The sequence below is a fragment of the Poecilia formosa genome, unplaced genomic scaffold, assembly GCF_000485575.1.
Source record: "Poecilia formosa unplaced genomic scaffold, Poecilia_formosa-5.1.2 Scaffold287, whole genome shotgun sequence".
Lineage (NCBI taxonomy): Eukaryota > Metazoa > Chordata > Actinopteri > Cyprinodontiformes > Poeciliidae > Poecilia > Poecilia formosa.
Genome location: NW_006800226.1, coordinates 530363 through 548354, shown reverse-complemented (window position 1 = coordinate 548354; position 17992 = coordinate 530363).

The window sequence follows — 17992 nt, the reverse complement described above, 5'->3', positions numbered from 1 at the left end:
TATATATAATTGTAATATATATATATATGAGAGAGAGAGAGAGAGAGAGAGAGAGAGAGAGAGAGTAAGAGGATAGTGATTTGTGATTTCACACAATTCAGCTCAACACTCAACAAAGATAAAATAAAATAAAAAAAATAAATAAATAAAAAAAATGTTGCCTGACCACAATAGACTGTTCCAAATTTCACATATTTTTAAAGTTGGGATTATAATACATGCAGTTGCGATTTTTAACAGCAAATTATAAAACATCCACCTTTGGATTCAACGATTTACCTCCTTCAATAAAACAAATGAACAGCATATCCAGAGGCTGTCTGGGCTGCGTTACATGTCATGAACGCTGGGACTTTGGTCTTGTGTTTTGCATTACTTCGTGATTTGTCAGCCTTTTCATATTCAGTTCAGGTTTAAGATTCCTTGCAGGGTTTTTGTTGTTGTTGTTGTTTGTTTGTTTTTATAATACATAAATATGTTTTCTTCTGTTTGTTCTTTGTTAGCTCTTGGTTCATATTCTATGACATTCAAGTCTCTGAGTATTGTTTGCTTGTGTCAGCGTCTGTGTTCCAGATCTATCTCAAAGCTTCCCTCAGTGTCTCAGCTGCTTGCTCTCCCATCTGTGTGGCATTCCAGTAATCAATCTGTCCAGTCTAAGTACTACTTGGTTTTCCCATTCTGTTGGTTTTCTCCTTTAATGCCACAAACCTGTGTCCTTGTGGTTCTCTCATACTGTGTTAGTTTGGACTACTACAGAGTTCAGTTTTTGTAATTTTTTTAAAAGTAAACTATTTTGTTTTTTTCACCTGTTTGGCTCCTCCCTACTGTGTTTTATTGTTTTATGGCACAATATATTTCTCGTACTGTAATTAGGGTTGTGTAATGTTGTTCCCTTTTATGTTTGTTGGGAATAGTTTTATGTATGTTAGTTATAAATTATGTTGATACTGTTTAAATTTTCTGAATATTTAATTTATTAATTGATTAGTCATGTCAAATAGGCTTGTACTGTATTGATTTGTATTATACTGCACAATATAGTATCCCCTTGTGTATTTGGTATAATTTTTATGTATGTAACAAAAAAAACATTCTAGCTACATTATAATGTACTGTTCTGTTGTCTGGACTTATCGTAGGATTCCCAAAAGTTAGACTTTTTAAATTTATTCTTCTTAACAAAAAGTTTTATAGTATTTTGAATGTGACTTGAGATTCTTTTTCATTCTCTTCTAAAGATAACATACCAGACTTTAATTGGCAGGTCTTTGAAATTCGAAGACTATTAAAAAATACCCAAAGAGTTGCAGATTAAAGGCCACTTCAAAATGATTACATGAAAGTCTGGTTCTATGAAAGCAAAGCTGAAAAAGAAAAATTTAAACTGGTGCTCATTATTTAATATAAAAAAAGCATGTTCACTAGTAAATGTTATTTCTTGAAAATACAACACATCCTATGACGTTTCAATATATCAGTCTTTTTGTGATCAGTCTTTTTTTCTGTTTGCCCTGGAAGGTGAATATAGGATTTATCTATTAGTCTTTTTGTTTGTTTTTTTTGCATTAAATACACCTAGATTAATTGGTGGAACCTGCTTCTTGTTATTAATCAATTAAATGATGGCACCAATTAATAGATTGGTCTTCACATGGAAGAAATATGTCTTCACATATGTAAAGATATATGTGAAAACAAATATGTCTTCATATGTGAAGATATATTTCTGAAAGATAATAAAAAAAAATGCTCAGTCCAAATGAAAAGTTAGTGGCTCATGTACTCATGATGTTAAGTTTTTTATCTGTTTCACTTTCAAACCAGTTTTTTACAGGTTTTGCCACATTTGCTTTCCCCATAACAAAAACGCTGCCTTTTAGAAGTCCTTGTTTTTAGTCATCGTTACCCACTGTCCTCCAGCAGGGGGTGCTGTTATACAGGAAACTGTATGGCTTCCAGGAACCATGAAACATGAAGTCTCCAATATTGTGGAAACAGACAGTATAGGATAACGGCATCCTTTTTTCTTTTCTTTTTTTTTTTTTTTTTTTTTTTTTTTACAATTCAAGATAAAATTACAAAAGTAGATTTTGTAATTGCCAAAATCATGTAGCAAACACATGGACTATACTTTATTTATTTTTTTTTTTTTAATGTGTTTACGGTTTCAATAAAATGGCTACTTACCCCCCTCAAGATGTATTTCACACATTAGGTAGTACTTTAGTACTCAGGAGAAATGTTCTGATTCTGCAGTCGAAAGAACATCTCCAGGGCATGCTCTTAGATTAAACCTCATCGGGTTCCTTTTCGGCAAGACCTAAAAGTCTCCTCTGCAATAAAGAAAGACTTAGGCGCTGTGGTGTGTCAGTATAAGGTGCAGCAGAAGATAGATGAAGTTTCATTAGACCTGTTTGGGATCAAACTCTGTGTCCTGCTGTTTAATGTTCTCATTTAGCCCACTGAGATTCACCCAAACAGCTTCTCGGTGTCCTTACTGTTGTCTGGCTTGCCTTTGTCTCCAGTTTGCTTCCAGTGTAGTCTCTGGAGCGTCTGCCAACACAATCACTGCGAACAGCCCAGTGGAATAAAGAAACATCAGTTTGCCATGTTAGCTCACCTTCTTACACCACAGGGGTCAGTTTCCAACATGTTGTTATTGCGCAGGGCATTGGGACCGAGGGGTTTCCTGCTTTGGGTGATACCTGTTTCAAGCCGCCATGGTAATAGAGAGCAATCTAATCACCTTGTTGCAGCCACCTCTTCCTCCCGCAGCCCGTGTTTAGAAATAGAACCGTGGCAGAGGAACAAGGCCTCATCAATCACCGAGGGATTCTCCTGGGATGAAAATCATGCTCGCAACTCTGACAGAACAACATCCAGCTCGCTGAACTGTCCTCATTTTCCTGCTCAAACAGAAACAACCTGAACATGAGCAACTTAGCTGGCATCGTGCCAGATTTCTGTCGCGTCTTATGCTCTGATCTGTGTTTTTCTTTTAGCGCTTAACAAACATTTTCCTTCTTCTCCTATCTTAAAAAAAACATATAAAAATCACTTGAAGATCATGGTTTTTTTTCCCTTTTGTCCTCTCTTTTCTTGGAACGTCGTTCCATGGACACCTTCTGTTGAAGACTGATAACATCCCTGATGGAGTTCCTTTATTAGCCACCCACAGGCAGATTAACCAGAGCAATAATACACCAATCAACAGCAATTACACACTGATAAGCCCAGGGAGATCTCTACAGGATCCTGCATTTGTATGATGATTGGAAGCATTTTAGTACAGCAACAAAAAAAAAACAAAAAAAAAATGATGTGATGTGTGTTTGTGTATGCGTTTACATGTGTCACACAAGTACATTCAATTAGGCCTACTTACGTTTGTGCCAAAGTCTTAATCTTCTCATAATGCAGGCTATCATGCTCTGAAGTGAGATGAGTTGAGATACTCTGAAGGAAAACTTTGAGTTGAGTGTAAACATGATTGCGACGGCTGTGAGCCAGATTAACAAAATCTGGTATAAGACCAATTTCCCGTCGTTACAGCACATAAAAAATAAAAAAAATGCATGAAGTCTTGGCGTTTGCTACATTGTTGCACATCAAACCTAAAACAGCCAACTGGCTGGCATTCCTACTGTGCAGCTACATGATAATGAAAACGAGGGGAGTCATAGTTTTCCCGCCTGCAGGCATTCACGCACCAGCCAAGTGTGATTTCAAGAACAGCTGTATGAATTTACCCTCTCCCCTCCCATGTTGCTTTTGCATCCACAAAGTCTTGTGTACATGGATGAATACACACATGAGCATAGACAATACAAAAACACAACAAAACACTGGAACCAGCAGCTTCTTCTGGGATGCATGCTGGAGCAGCAAGAGGGTTCACGAACTGATTGGGTTACTTTTATTTATGTCATTTCCCCAGTGAAACTAGTATAACTTTATTTTTGATCTGGCTCTTTAAAGAGTGTTGTTGAGTGGAGGACAAAATATATTAGATTTTTCGGAATCGAAACTTTTAAATAAATCATAAAAAAAAAAAAAAAAAACGAGAACGATGTTAATAGCCATAACGACCAGATGTAAATTTCTGACCATCTATCCCTGCCTGGAGATACAGTATCTCGTCCCACGTCATCCAAACATTAATCCTGCAGCAGAAAATAAAACCCAAATTCAGCATTTCAATTGGCCACAAAATTAAACACCTTTTCTCTCCCAGCTCTAATTACTTTAGAGGATTTATCTCCCTAACATGGCTATTTGTTTAAGGGCACTGCATGCTCATGTATATTGCATTGCTGTATGTAGCCTCGCCATTTTTTCCCCCATGTCAGTAGAGGAGCAACCAGAGGCTTCGGTCTCCCAGCCCAGTGACCTTAACGCCAGTGATTGATATGGGAGGAGCGTTGTGGGCCATGAACGCATCGTCTGCACATTGCACATGTGCGTGTCGGTGTGCCGACCTGTGCCCATGGATGTGTGTGTATGAAAGGGTAAGGTTAATTGAAATTGTTAGAGTGAAAATTATTCCCTCAGGGGACGTAGCAGGTGGAGACAGCGTGTGGGGTGCAGCAACGGGTGTAGGAAAAGAGAGAGTGAGATAAGGGAGAAGCGAGGACGGCGAAGCGTACAGCGAAGGGTGGAAGGTTGATCTACGGGATTGTTTCTGCTGTCCTGTGCTTAGAGGTAGCGATACACGAGGGCAAAAAGACGAAATGGTTCATGTAAAGGTCACATGTGACTGTCTGTCCCGCTATGTGAACCCCTAAGATCTTCCATCTTTTGTCTTTAATCTCCTTGTCTCTCTCTCTCTTTTTTTTTCCTCTGTTAAATATGAGCAAACCGGGTTTTTCTTAAAAAGTTTACACAGCAAACTAAACTAAATCCACACCTTCCCTCCTTTTACTCTCTACCTCATCACCTTCCTATCTCTCGTTCTGTCTGTCCCGTAGCCTGCTGTGGTCTCTCTTCTCTGCTCCCGTGCTGGCCTTCATTTCACAGATGACAGGTTGGCTGACTGTAATCCAACAGATGCCGGGGCGGGGAGGCCTGACCAACTGTTTTAACTCCAATCAGCTTTTATTGCTCTCCAGAGGAACCTCATACAACCCCCTGCCAGCCTGACATTTCAGAGAGGAGCGGAGGCCACAGAAGGAGAAAAGAACCTAGAGTGTATACATACATATATGTAACTCTATGAATGTGTGCGTGTGTGTGTGTGTGTGTGTGTGTGTGTGTGTGTGTGGTTTAAGGTAGGGGGGAGATGGAGAAAAAGGGTGACAGTCAATTCTTGCTGTGCCTGGTGTGGAGCCGAGCCGCTGGCTTCAATCAACTGAGACACATGTTATTTTGTGTGTGTGTGTGTGTGTGCGTGCGTGTGTGTGCGTGTCTGTGTGAGGCAGAGAGAGTCCGTTGTCAGCAGGGATGGAGATGTCGCCGGTAATTCATCTGCCAGTGCTGCCCGCTCCCAACAGCTTGAGCCACCCCTGCACGGTCCACGTCTGTCGCCTCCCTCCTCTTCTCCATCCATCTCACTCGCTGCTCCCCACCTCCATCCACGACCCTCAACCTCACGCCATCCCTCCCACGGAGACAGAGACAAAGAGCACTAAGAGTGACCATACACAAGTGCAATTTTGAAGCTGTAGTCGTTACTGTAAACTTTCTCCAAGTTGTCTCCAGCCTTTTGTTACGTTTGGGGCATTTTTGTGTTGGGGTTTTTCTCCTAAAACTCAAACTGTGAAGGTAGGTTAGCTTTTATAAAGTTCATTTATTTCAGTAAATCAAAAAATCAAAAAGGGAAACACACTTATATTCGCATCGAGTGGTATTTTTAAGTTTTATTTACATTCATTTTGATAACTACGGCTTTTGACTATATGTCAACTTAAAATCGTTTGTTTTATAATGAGCCAAGCAATGATGCTGACTTGACAGATGTTCTGCTGACTATCTTTGAAACTGTTCAAAAGAAGTGTAAACCACAAAGGTAATTCCCAAACATGCTGGCTGTTCACAGGATGCTGTACGCAAGCATAGTAATTGAAAGTTGAGTGGAAGAAAAAAGGGCACACAAGAACAATGATAGCCTTGAGTATTGTTGCAAAGCTCCAATAGTGCTTCAAGGATCTCCACACAGAGACATTCTCTGGACAAAGCCAACAACTGTTGCATATCTTGTGATAAGCTACTCTTCAACCTTTTTGTAAAATGCAAATTCTCTTAAAAAAAATCCACTACTATGCAAAATTCACTTTTTGCATGTTTCAGTATTAACATATCTAGGTTATATAAAAAGTAAAAAAATAAATAAAATAAAATAAAAAAATAAAAAAAAACACCCAGCAATTTTTTTGGGGAAAAAGTAAATGCTCTGCTGGTGTCTACAAAATGTTCTGTTTCCAAATTGTTGTCGCAATTTATTTATTTATTCATTTATTTATTCATTTTACCTAGTAACCGAAGGCCAAGCCCAGCACCTTCACCTGGCAACCCAAGTTGAGCTCCACCCTCTCCATTACAGGAGACGCTAAATTTATTCCGCTGGATTTGCTGCGTAATGACTGTTGGAAATTGAAAATATTTTGCTGTCGGCTGCAGTACAGAGCATGTGTCCGTTCATTTTCTCCCAGTCACATAGAACAGAGTTGCGTGGCTTCATTTTCTTTTTGCTTGCGATGTCCCTGCGATGTTGCCGAAGAAAGTTGTAGTTTGCACAAATCATTTTTGGAAAGAGTCATGTGAAAACTAGCAACACACGGCAGGATTTACCAAAAGACTAGGACTGAAGGAAGGTTCTGTTACTGTCCATCACAAATCTGCAGATGATGACGATGTAAGTACATGTTTATATCTTGTGTGTTTTTCGGCATGACCATGATTTGTTTGTCAGTTAGCATCAGCTAACGCTGAACGAGAGCCTCTGCTAGTCCTGTGTCTGACGTCACATTACTCACAATATCAGCGCATTTACACTCGGAACTGAAAGTAGCATTGAGAAGATGGGGTGTTCGTGAAAACACGCCCGACACTCGCACGGCACCGACATTGTCAGATTTCTTTCTTTCTTTCTTTCTTTTTTCTTTGCTTGTTGAGAGAAAAAAAACTTCCACAATGTATGTTAAGCTCATTTGCATAATCGTGACGTAGCCCCTAAACTGTGTATTCTTTAATAAGCTCAAAACTGGCAGAACTGATCGGGTGAAATCTCAATATCAGAATAATTTTGTGTATTAAATGTAATGACCATATTTTGTGTAGCCCACAGATCTATCCTATGTAGTTTTTTCAAGGAAGCATAATAGTGAACCTATAAATTTTAAATTCAAAACCTTTTTTTTTTGTTTTAAATTAATTGGATTCAACTTGCTATTAAGGAAAAGCAAAAACTCATTCTTTACGAATCCGACTGCAAATATGAACGTCTTTAGACATTTACTTTCCATGTGAAGTTCATTGCTGTTTGGGGCTCACCCTGGCCTGGTGTGCCTTAGCAGTAGCTTACTTTGCCTTTGCCTTAGGCTAGCTATGGAAGATGACTAAACAGTGCACTGTCCTGTTGGTAAAAGGGAGGTGTACAAACTATTAATAGCTGCTATATTAATATCTGTGCCACATTTGAAAACAATTTCTCTGAACTTGTGTTCAACGTGTATATAAATTAAAGACAGGATTTAAAAAAAAAAAAAAAAACATTTTACAGTGTGACATTTTGGTGGTGCTGCAACATCAAATAAATCTATTGAAAGGCTTTTTAGCACATCGTTACTAAAGAAGCTGCGAGTTGTTTGATAAATTCCACTTCTTATTCCTTGATGCCCTGCTGATACATTTGGTGGGGGTGATGAGCACAGTTTTTCACAACAGGAAGTTTTCTGGAAAAGAATCTTAGCTAAGTTTATGGATGGGTTTCCTAGCTCATTAGATGCATTTATCTAGGTGCTCTGATTCTATCCCATTGTCAACAAACTTGTAAGTTTGATTAATTAGAGACCCCAAAAATAACCCAAGGTATGAATGTACAGTAAATGTTTGTGTCATAACCTTGAAGATGAGCTGGAACCTTGTCAAGGGTGCACCTCGCCTCTCGTGACATATAGGAAATTCCCCTCTGCTGCATGCACTCTCAGTATATGGATGAATTTCTTAAGTCTGTGTAGAATTTGACATCTTAAACTCAGCAGGCAATTGAGATCAATATTAGTAATCACCTTTTTTTTTTTTTTTTACTGCTGATGCCATAAAACAGCAATGTGACTTAGGCCATGAACAGGATTTTTATTTGACCCTTACTACTAACACCTAACTTGCAGATCTTCAAAAATGTGCTTGTTTACGCAAAAATACATTTTACAGCCATTTTTGTTTTGTAATAATTATTAAACAATCTATACAAAAAGATAAGGACGTTTACTGTTTCTTGAAATATTTTTTTTTTCTTACAATGTTCGACTATAACATTCAGGTGCCATGGAAAACTTAAAGCTGATCATCTTATAATCCTTGTATTCTATCTTCAGCTAACATAATGCAACTTTCTGCGTAAAAGTTTGAGGTTTAAAACAAATAGATTGGTGCTAAACCTGGCAGAGCAGAATGGAAATCGCTGCCAACATCATTACATTGTGACACTGCTGGGGAATAAGTTGTAGCACCACTGTAGTCAGCAGGCTGCTCATCAGAATCCAGTACCAGCTGCCTTTTCCTGAAGCTGTTTTCCTAGATGGGTCCTGGGAAACATTTTGAATCAGCTCTCAAAATTTTTCTTCTCTACTTTCCTGTTCATTCTTTGGTTAACATTTTTGTGATACTTGCAAATTCTGCCATTTTTCTTTTAATATCTTTGGACTAATTCTTCCCCAATTATCTACTTAAAAGTAATCTTAAAATATTACATTTAAATGTAGCAACAAAAAAAAGCACTTCACTGTCTCATACATTACCCCACTTCTTTGATATGTGCGTTGCTGGTAATTATTCCTCAAAAATAGGACAGAAAACTCATGGGGGACCGTGAAGGGAGTTGACTGTGGAAAGGTTAGTGGTTGCGCTTGGGGAGTGATGAATAATCAGGTGTCACGCCACCACAATGTACATGATACATGATGTAGTTTATGTGTTCGCTTTAAATAAGCCCATTAGATCATGTAGCTGGCACATATGCTGTAATCAGGTTTTAAAAGCAGTGGTGACATTGCCAGGAGCAGATTCCAAATTGGCAGGAGACGAAAGCTTGTTCCAGTGTGTAACTGAGTCCTTTTCAAGGGTACAACGGCAATGTACAACAGGGAAAAGGTCACCTGTGCAACCAGTTCTGAAACAAATGCTCTTAATAGCACAAAATGAAGTCAATTCTGCATAACAAGTGAAAAGTATTCATACCCATTTCACTTTTTGCTTTTTGTTTCGTTACAGCCACACGCCTCGGTGTATTTTGTTGGGAATTTATTTGATAAACCAACACAAAATGGTTGATAGTTGTGAATTGGAAGAACAATCATGCATAGTTCTTTAGAATTATTTGAATTAAAAATCCCAAAGGTTATGTTCTTAACGCTCCACATCATGTGGCGCCACCTTTTGGCGCGATTACATCTGCAACACTTTTGAGTTGTGTCTCTACCTGCTGCACAGCAATAAAATGACATTTTGCCCAGTCTTTTTTTCCCAAAAGATGCTAGGCTCATTAGAACTGGATGCAAGCCATCCATTTCAAATCTTACCACTGATTCTTAATCGGGTTTAGTTCTGAACATGGACTGGGCCATCCTAGCACATTAATCTGCTTGAAACCCCCATTGAATCCCTGGCTGTGTGTTTAGGGTTGATGTCTAACTGGAACCTTTATCTAAATCAGGGGTCTCCAACTCCAGTTCTAGAGAGCCACTGCCCTTCAACTTTTAGGAACATCCTGACTCCCACACAGCTGATTCAGTTGACTGAATCCCCAGCATGCCATCGCGTTTGGCAGAGGCCTGGTAACAAGCCAGGTATGTTGGGGCAGGGAGAGTCTAAATGCCCCAGGTCATAGCTCTCGAGGACTGGAACTGCAGACCCTTGTCTAGGTTTTGCGGCATCAAACAGGCTGATCAGGAACATCAGATTAATGGGAGAAGGTCACAAATGCACAATATATATATATTTTTTTCTCATTTAACATTTATTAAAGACATTGATAATTTCCATAATATTTCCATATGTTCGTCCCATAAGATCTTCATTTAATACATTGAAGACTGTGGTTGAAAACTATGTGCCGTAAATGTCAAGGGGTCTGAACAAATCGGTAAATACTCTTGAGATTCTTTCAAATGAAGAAATGGCACATTTGTGGAAGCCTAAGCAGAAACATGTAATGAACACCTGGTGATTATTGCTAATCACAGCAGCCTTTATCGCTGATTTCTCCTAATAAACCCTGGCGCGCTCACAGCGAAGGGATTGTTATATTCTCGATGTCCATATGTGTTGTGTTTCTCTGAGCTCAAACTTGATAATGAGTGATCAGGCCAATAGGGACCGTGCATGCTGACTGAGTGATCAGTGAATTTATCACGGCTAAATGCAGTTGTTTTAGTCCTTCGCTCTACGCTCCCATTAAATGTCCATGTGATTAGTGAGGCGCACACAGCAAACCTAATTATCCAGTGCCTCAGCCAAACCCTTTACATGATTACCAACAGTCTGCTCCTTATACTGCAATTAAGGTTCTTCGTAATTGCAAAAAGGCTATGATTAAAGAGGAAATGCTTGATTTGAATGAGTGTGTATGTGCGTATTGTGGATGTAGAAGAATCTTGGTGGATGCGTCTGTGGATATTAAGCAATAAACATGTTTTGTGTTTTTATCAGCACTAATTCATAGCACCTTTGTGAATCCTCTTCCAGCATTAGCCGTAATAGAATCCAGGTTATTGGATTTCCACCGGTGTTCTTGAGCATGTTTTGCTGTTGCCGGGGTTTTTCGACACTTAAAAGCTGCAGCGCGCAGAGGAGAAACGGAAGCAAACTGGGTCAAATGACTGTGGTTGGGATTTCACAATGAGGAGTTGTGTGATGCAAGAAATTCTGAAGCTAGATTTTTATTTATTTATTTTTCCCTGGCATTGCCCTGATGTTCTGTCTGACAGGACTGAATGATAGTTCATGCCGTCCTAAATATGAGAGAGAATTTACTGTTTTTATGAATGCTGTGAAAGGGTGAAAGAAGTCCCTGTTGGCAGTTTTTAGGAGTGTGAGAATGTGGTTTTCACCAGTCAGCAGGGGGCAGTGCAGCTGCAGAGGAGTGTCCCTGCAGCTGCGGGTGCCAGTGTGCACTCCCTGTGCATGGTAGGGAGGGGGTGGGGGGGAGAGGCTTACTCCCTGCAGTGAATTTTTCTTCCACAGCCTCACTTATGGGCATGTCAGTGTACAGCTACCATTCAGTAGTGACATTTAAAATGAACACCAGCTGGCCACTGATCATGCTACATGAACACGGGTGGGTGAAGTCCACTTCTGTGTCTTGATGATAGTTTGTTCCAGAACTTACACGTTAACATGCATGTGGCATGATGAGAGAGCAAGTGTCCCATTTTTCAACATCCTCCAAAACATATATGAATTCATAAGCATCTTTGTAAATGTTTCAGTTAAAGTTTTCATGTGTTATTCCTTTCAGTTTTACCTTTTGGAGCGGTATCTGTTGACACTACGTAGGTTTGGTTACCCTTCACCTTTTATCCTACCTGAACCTCAGCAGGAAAACCTGTATTTACTCCTGCATTATCCTGCACATCACGGATGAACATGATAGCATATACATATGTGTTATGGCCTGAGGGAAAGGGTTTTGTGAGAAAACAAAAATCCTGAAATATTGTCTACCCTGCATTCTTACCTCGTGGCCCCTGCAAGATGTTTTGGTTTACAATAAAAGGGCATCTTATCTATGTCACAACGGCATACTGTGACTGCGTAGGTCGTGGTGCTTTGCTACATTTTCTGTTACATTTTAGAGTGAAAGCACGTCTTTGTTTTGTTTTAGTTTCTCAAAACCTTTGCTTTCTGATGTTGTAAATCTGAAAAAGCCAACAAGTAATAATATCCTGATTTGCAAATTTTTGTTGTACGAATACAACAAACCAAAGTATAGCTAACATATGAACTAACTGATTTAAGTTAAAAAGGAAATGGCATGGCAACAGTTTTACCTTCTTTTGCAAAAGTGATAAAATATGCCAGCAAAAAAAAAAGAGAAAAAAACAGTTTGGACCTAGAGTGACACTGGTATTTGAAAAAGTTGATATCAGTTACTCAGGCTATCTGCTGCTATAGCCAGTCTGTAGTTGGATTTCTTACCTGTCTCACAGAATGTCAACTTTAGCTTCATAGTAAACTATAGCGTTGTGATGTTCATGAACAAACTGAATCTACTGTCCTGCTCTTTAGCACACATAATTGGAACCGAATTACAGTTGCAAGCTGTTTCTTTTCTTTGCAGTTTTTCTTTGCATGCAAGCTCCTCTTTCACAATTCCACTGAGTGAGATGGAGAACAGGCAGGGGAGGTGCGCAGCAGAATACACATACTCCTTGGATGCAGGATATCATCCAAGTAGTCAACACTGCCTTCAAGAAACTGCATGTAACAGTCTGGATGGGGGGGGGGGGCAGTGTGGGACATGTTTCATTTGAAGCTTGTCATCAAAAAAGACACACACACACACACACACACACTGCAAAATTGTAGTTAAGTTGCCTTATGACAAAAAGTTTGTAGGTAATAGTTAACATTTGTGTTACCTGAGGATGATTTCTTAAAAATTAGTAAGTGTAAAACGATGGATTTTTTTTGAACGACTGTTCATTTAAATTAATCCACAATACCTTCTTCTAGCCTTCTTCAGAAGCAGTGGTGCTTATTTGTTCAACTGAAAATATTTCCAAACATTTGCAGCTCTCTTCCTTGTAGTAGAAATAAAAGTATAGCAGCCTGCTTCCAGTCAGCTGACAAGTCATCTAATGTGGTGCAAAGGGTGGAGCTGCAAAACTTTGCATAGAGTAGAAAAATAATTTCGCTCTACCATTTTTTTTTTCTCAAGCATCTAAAGGGAGATGGTTAAGTCACAGGTATGGTACGGCAGAATGTTTTTGCATATTTGAAACCGCAAATCCCCCCTGAAACAAACACTCATTCCCATTTCATTCGTTCTCCCTTATGCTGCTCTCTTGTATTTGTAAATATTTGCAGATGAACACCGATAGTCTCCTCTGTATGTCGATGACAAGCTAATTTGTCAAACACTGGAGCTGCCCAGTTCAGCCAGCAGCTTCCAGCAAGCCGCTTGCCAGCAATAACCCATTTGTACAAGTCTGAAGGGCTTTGAGTTCACCTGTGGTGGATGTTGCTGTATGTGTAACATTTGCTGCAGCTCAGGAAAAGAAAAAAAAAATGCAATACTACAAGATGAATGGTTTATGTGCAGAAATGTAATGCAAGAATGTGTTTTTGACTCTTTGTTGAACTGGTTAGGCTGTGAAATAAAGCTCTACATCCCTTGGCAGTGGTTAAGCTCATAATTTTGTGCCACTTACCAAATACAAGCCAGTGAAAAAGTATTTGCTCTCTTACGGGTTGTCTGTGTTTTCATCAAATGCATTTTCAATATAAGACAAAAAAACAAAACAAAAAACAAACAAACAAACAAAAAAAAAACACACACGAATAATAATAATAAAAACCCCCAGAGTAAATAAGTGCAGTTAAAATTGCTTATAGAGAGCCTGTCTGACAACAGGATGTAGGATAAAAATTCTCAAAAACCTGAACATCATGCCCCAATCTAAAGATATCATTTCTAAGGGCTTGGGACTTTAATCCATTGCAGTCAAGAGGTATTATTGACAAATGGAGGGAGACCTGGAACAGCCTATCAAAACATTATTCCATATCAGTAACTCATCCAGGAGCTCACAGAAGAACATTGAACAATATCTAAAGCACTGCTGGCCTCATTTGCCTCTGTGGAGGTCAATGTTCATGATTCAACTGGGCAAACGTAATCTATGAGAGTTTCTTGGTAAAAAAACAAAACACAACAAAAAAAACATTGCTGTCCAAACAGAACACAAAGCCACATCTTACATATGTCAAAAGCATCTCGATGATCCAGAAATACTCTGTAGGCTGACTAGACAAAAGTGGAACTTTTTTGGAAAGTGTCGATCCTGTCGTATTATGATGTAAAGCTAGCACAGCATTTCAGCAAAAGGACACCGTACAGACAGTCAAAAACGATGCTGGTGGTGTGATGGGCTGCGTCTGCTATGCTGCTACTGGGTCTGGATGACATCTCTTAAATTTTGCTCTACAGCTGAAAATTGTGATGAAAAATCTCTCTTTTTGAGAGCTTAGGTCGACATTATAGCCACAGGTCCTCGGAGCGGCTCATAAAAACAAAGTTAAGGCTTAGGTGTGGCTTTGTCAGGATAGGAACTTAAGTGGGCCATTTATGCTGAAGTCCTTCCAGTGCCTTTTAATTGAAACAATTTTGGAAAAATGATTGGGGTAAAATTCCTTTACCAATGGTGGTAAAACTTTACTAATATTTTGGTGAAAATATTTTCTCTCATGGGGCCAGGTGAGTTTTTCTTCTTAATTAAAGAAAACCATCATTTAAAAACCCAACTTTATGTTTACTTTGTTTGTTATTGTTATTGATTAATGATCTGAAATATTTATGACAGGAAACGGGACGCATGAAATGTGAAAATACTTTTTTTTTCGCAGCAGTGTTTGCTGACGTAAACCTCACTGTGTCAACATCTGACTGTCTTTCCCCCCCACCCCCCTCTGGTAAGTCTCCTTTTCATTTCTTTGTTTCAAGCAAATACAGAAAGGTGAAATGATCTGAAATGCAAACAATTACTCATTGTATAGACCGCTCACAGATGAAATCCCTTTTCAATATTTACACAATGTTTTTCTTGCACAATTGTTGAATCTGATAGGTTGGTAGAAAAATATGAGTATTCATTTACCTTCCACTTTCGCTGACACTGCACTGCTCGCTAAAATGCAATTGCTCGGTAATTTCTACCCTGCTTAATGTTTAATAAACGTCCTGAAGACAAAAGGCATTTTTGTATTTTACTCCTGTTTAAATTTAGCAGTTTTATGTCCACGTTGGTCAACAAGCATAAATACATATTTAAAAAGCAAATCCGCGCACACAGCTTAGTCTTCCCGTTCGTTTGCTTAGGAGGCGGCTGTAGGATGCAGGAGGCCACGGAGCAGAGGAGACGGATTGATGAGAAGCGGTTTGGGGTAACAGAGAAGGTGATTAAAAGCTCAGGCTGCAGATGTTTCTGGAACACTTCAAAGTGTAACACCTGCCAGCGCCAGTGCTGAGCGTGATGCATTATTGAGATGGTGCCCACCTGGCACCTGGCTCTGACATCACACGCCCTGTCCACCTGGCTCGGCGGCATGCACAGGAGTGGCATTTTGGGTCACACTTTACAGGAAGCTGGCTCTCGGCGCGATGAAGGGCATCTGGGGGATACGGCGCACATTCCTAGGGCAGACCTCAAAGGCACTAAACTGGGGCATGTAAACTTGGTGTCACGCAAGAAAGTGAAGAGTGTGGGTTGGGGGGAAAGCTTTGCTAGATGGGAACATGTTCTTGCTTGCGTGCATTATTTATAAAACAAATGGAGTTTTAATTTTTTATTTGCGTTGTGTTTGCTTGTTTCAGTTAAATATAGACAGAATATATATTTATATATAGGGGAAGAATCACGAAGATTAAGTCTAATGAGTGCACAAAGCAAAACGGGAAAGTTTTGAATTGTATCTCGTTTATTTAAACTCTGAAATCTTCAAAATTATGCAGAAAATATTTCTGTAGACTATGTATTCTATTGTTTTGTCTTTTTAACCTAGCATCAAAAACATTAGGACTTTAAAAAATCTTTATGCGTCATATTTTATGCATGAAGAGGTCAGCAAATAGTTATTTACATGATGTACAAACAGGATGCAATGTAAAATATGACAAAGAAAAACAGAAAAGAAAACAAAATATGGGCTAAACCTGGGAAACAAAGAGATGTGTAAGAACAAAGGAAAAGCTAAGGACTGAGGAAAATAATAAAAGAAGAATTAAAAAGAATAATTTATGTCGAACAATTGCCATAAATGCTAATTAACCACAGCAAAAAACAAAAAACAACAAAAAATTACCAGTAAGTGTAAATGGTAAAATAATCCAAAATCTGTACTAATTCTAACTGAAAATGCAATAAAACTACAAATAAAATGATATCAAAGTTAAATTAGGAATTGATGATGTTATTTACTAAAAATTTATTAAAGGCAAGCAAAAGAGATAAATTCTTTGTTTGCTTTTTTAAAATGTCAATGGCCCTCAAGGTCTTCAGGAAGCTTTTCCACATGCAAGAGCCAAGATAGGAAAAGTTTGTCTTTTTGTGATTCTTTCTTCTTTATTTGAACATTATACAAAGACTTTACAAGAGACCGATCCAGATCTGACCTGGATAGCTTGTACAACAAACGTAAATCTGATAAGTATGTGGAACGCGGATCAAGGAAGATTTTGAAAGTCATTGGAGGCACTCTTCAAATGACTTTTAAAAGTCAATTCAGTTCTAAAATGAACAGACTTCAAAAGTAGAGCAAACTCTCGTATGCTCTTTGTCAGTATTTGACTTTTGCAGTACGGTACTTTCTTTTTAGGAAAAGGAGAAAAAGAAAGTGTTGGTGTTAAAATGTTCTGCATGTGTAAAAAGTGCATGTTAAAGTCTCTCCACTGGGCTGAGAAAGAAACAGTCAAACCTTATAGGAATGTGTTGCAGTTGATAAAATATACGCTTAGCAATGTTTTTTAATGTGAGATCAGAAAGTCGGAATAAACTGCAACACTTACGATCAAATGCAACACAGAGATTTCTAATTTGATCTGAAAAGTTGATTCTGTGAGTTTTATTTTTTTACTGTCGTTTTATTTTTCTGAAGGTCATTTCACATTATTAAAACTTTTAAATCAACTGAATGAAAACAATGCCCAAACTCCAGGGATATTTTTATTAGGTTTTTCTTAAAGATCTGATTTATTTTTACACACTTTTAATTTGACGTACACATTTTATTTAATCTGGCACATATCTGATTCTTAAAGTATTGACATCCTCTCTCCTTTTTTAGCAAAATATGCACTTTTTCTTGTTAAAGGTGCAGTATGTAACTTTTATAAAGAATATATATATATATATTTTTTAAATATTTGTTAAAACTAACAGAATACTAAGAGACAGGTAATCTGTGAAAAGATTGATCTCCTCCACCTCCTCCGTGAGCTACTACTGCTGTCTGAAGAAACCAAAAACAACAGACCAGAACCAGGAGGAAGGTCTTAGCGCTGTCGATCGATGTTGCTCAATGTGCTAATGGTGGAGAAACAACGTACTGCTACAGAAAAACTGTTTATCCGCCGTCATTGGCGTTCATGCTAGCTTGTCTGAACATTTTTTTCACAGATTATCTGTCTCATACCGTACAGCCTCAACATAGCAAGTATGTGAAAGTATATTTTTCGTAAAAAGTATATTTTTCATCAAAGTTGCATACTGCAGCTTTAAGTACAAGAACATAAGTTTAAAAGCAGCACAATTCTAAAGAGAAATGCAAACACAAAACCACTGATCAAGATCAAAGCTTAAAAAAGACTGACTCCGATATGAAAGAATACACAGGCGCGCATATAGGTTTTTGTATATATGTGTGTATCTTACTCTTTTGTTTCTACATATTTCTCTGTTTAATATTTCAGCAGCCCCCTTCAATGCGAATATTTTAGAGGTCACTTAGTGTGCTCGTGTGTGTGTGCGTGTTTCTCCTGCACGTGTCCCCCTGACACCTGTACTCTCTCAGGGTGTGAGGAACAGACAGAGGCCAGAGCTGCAGTCACAGGTCTCAG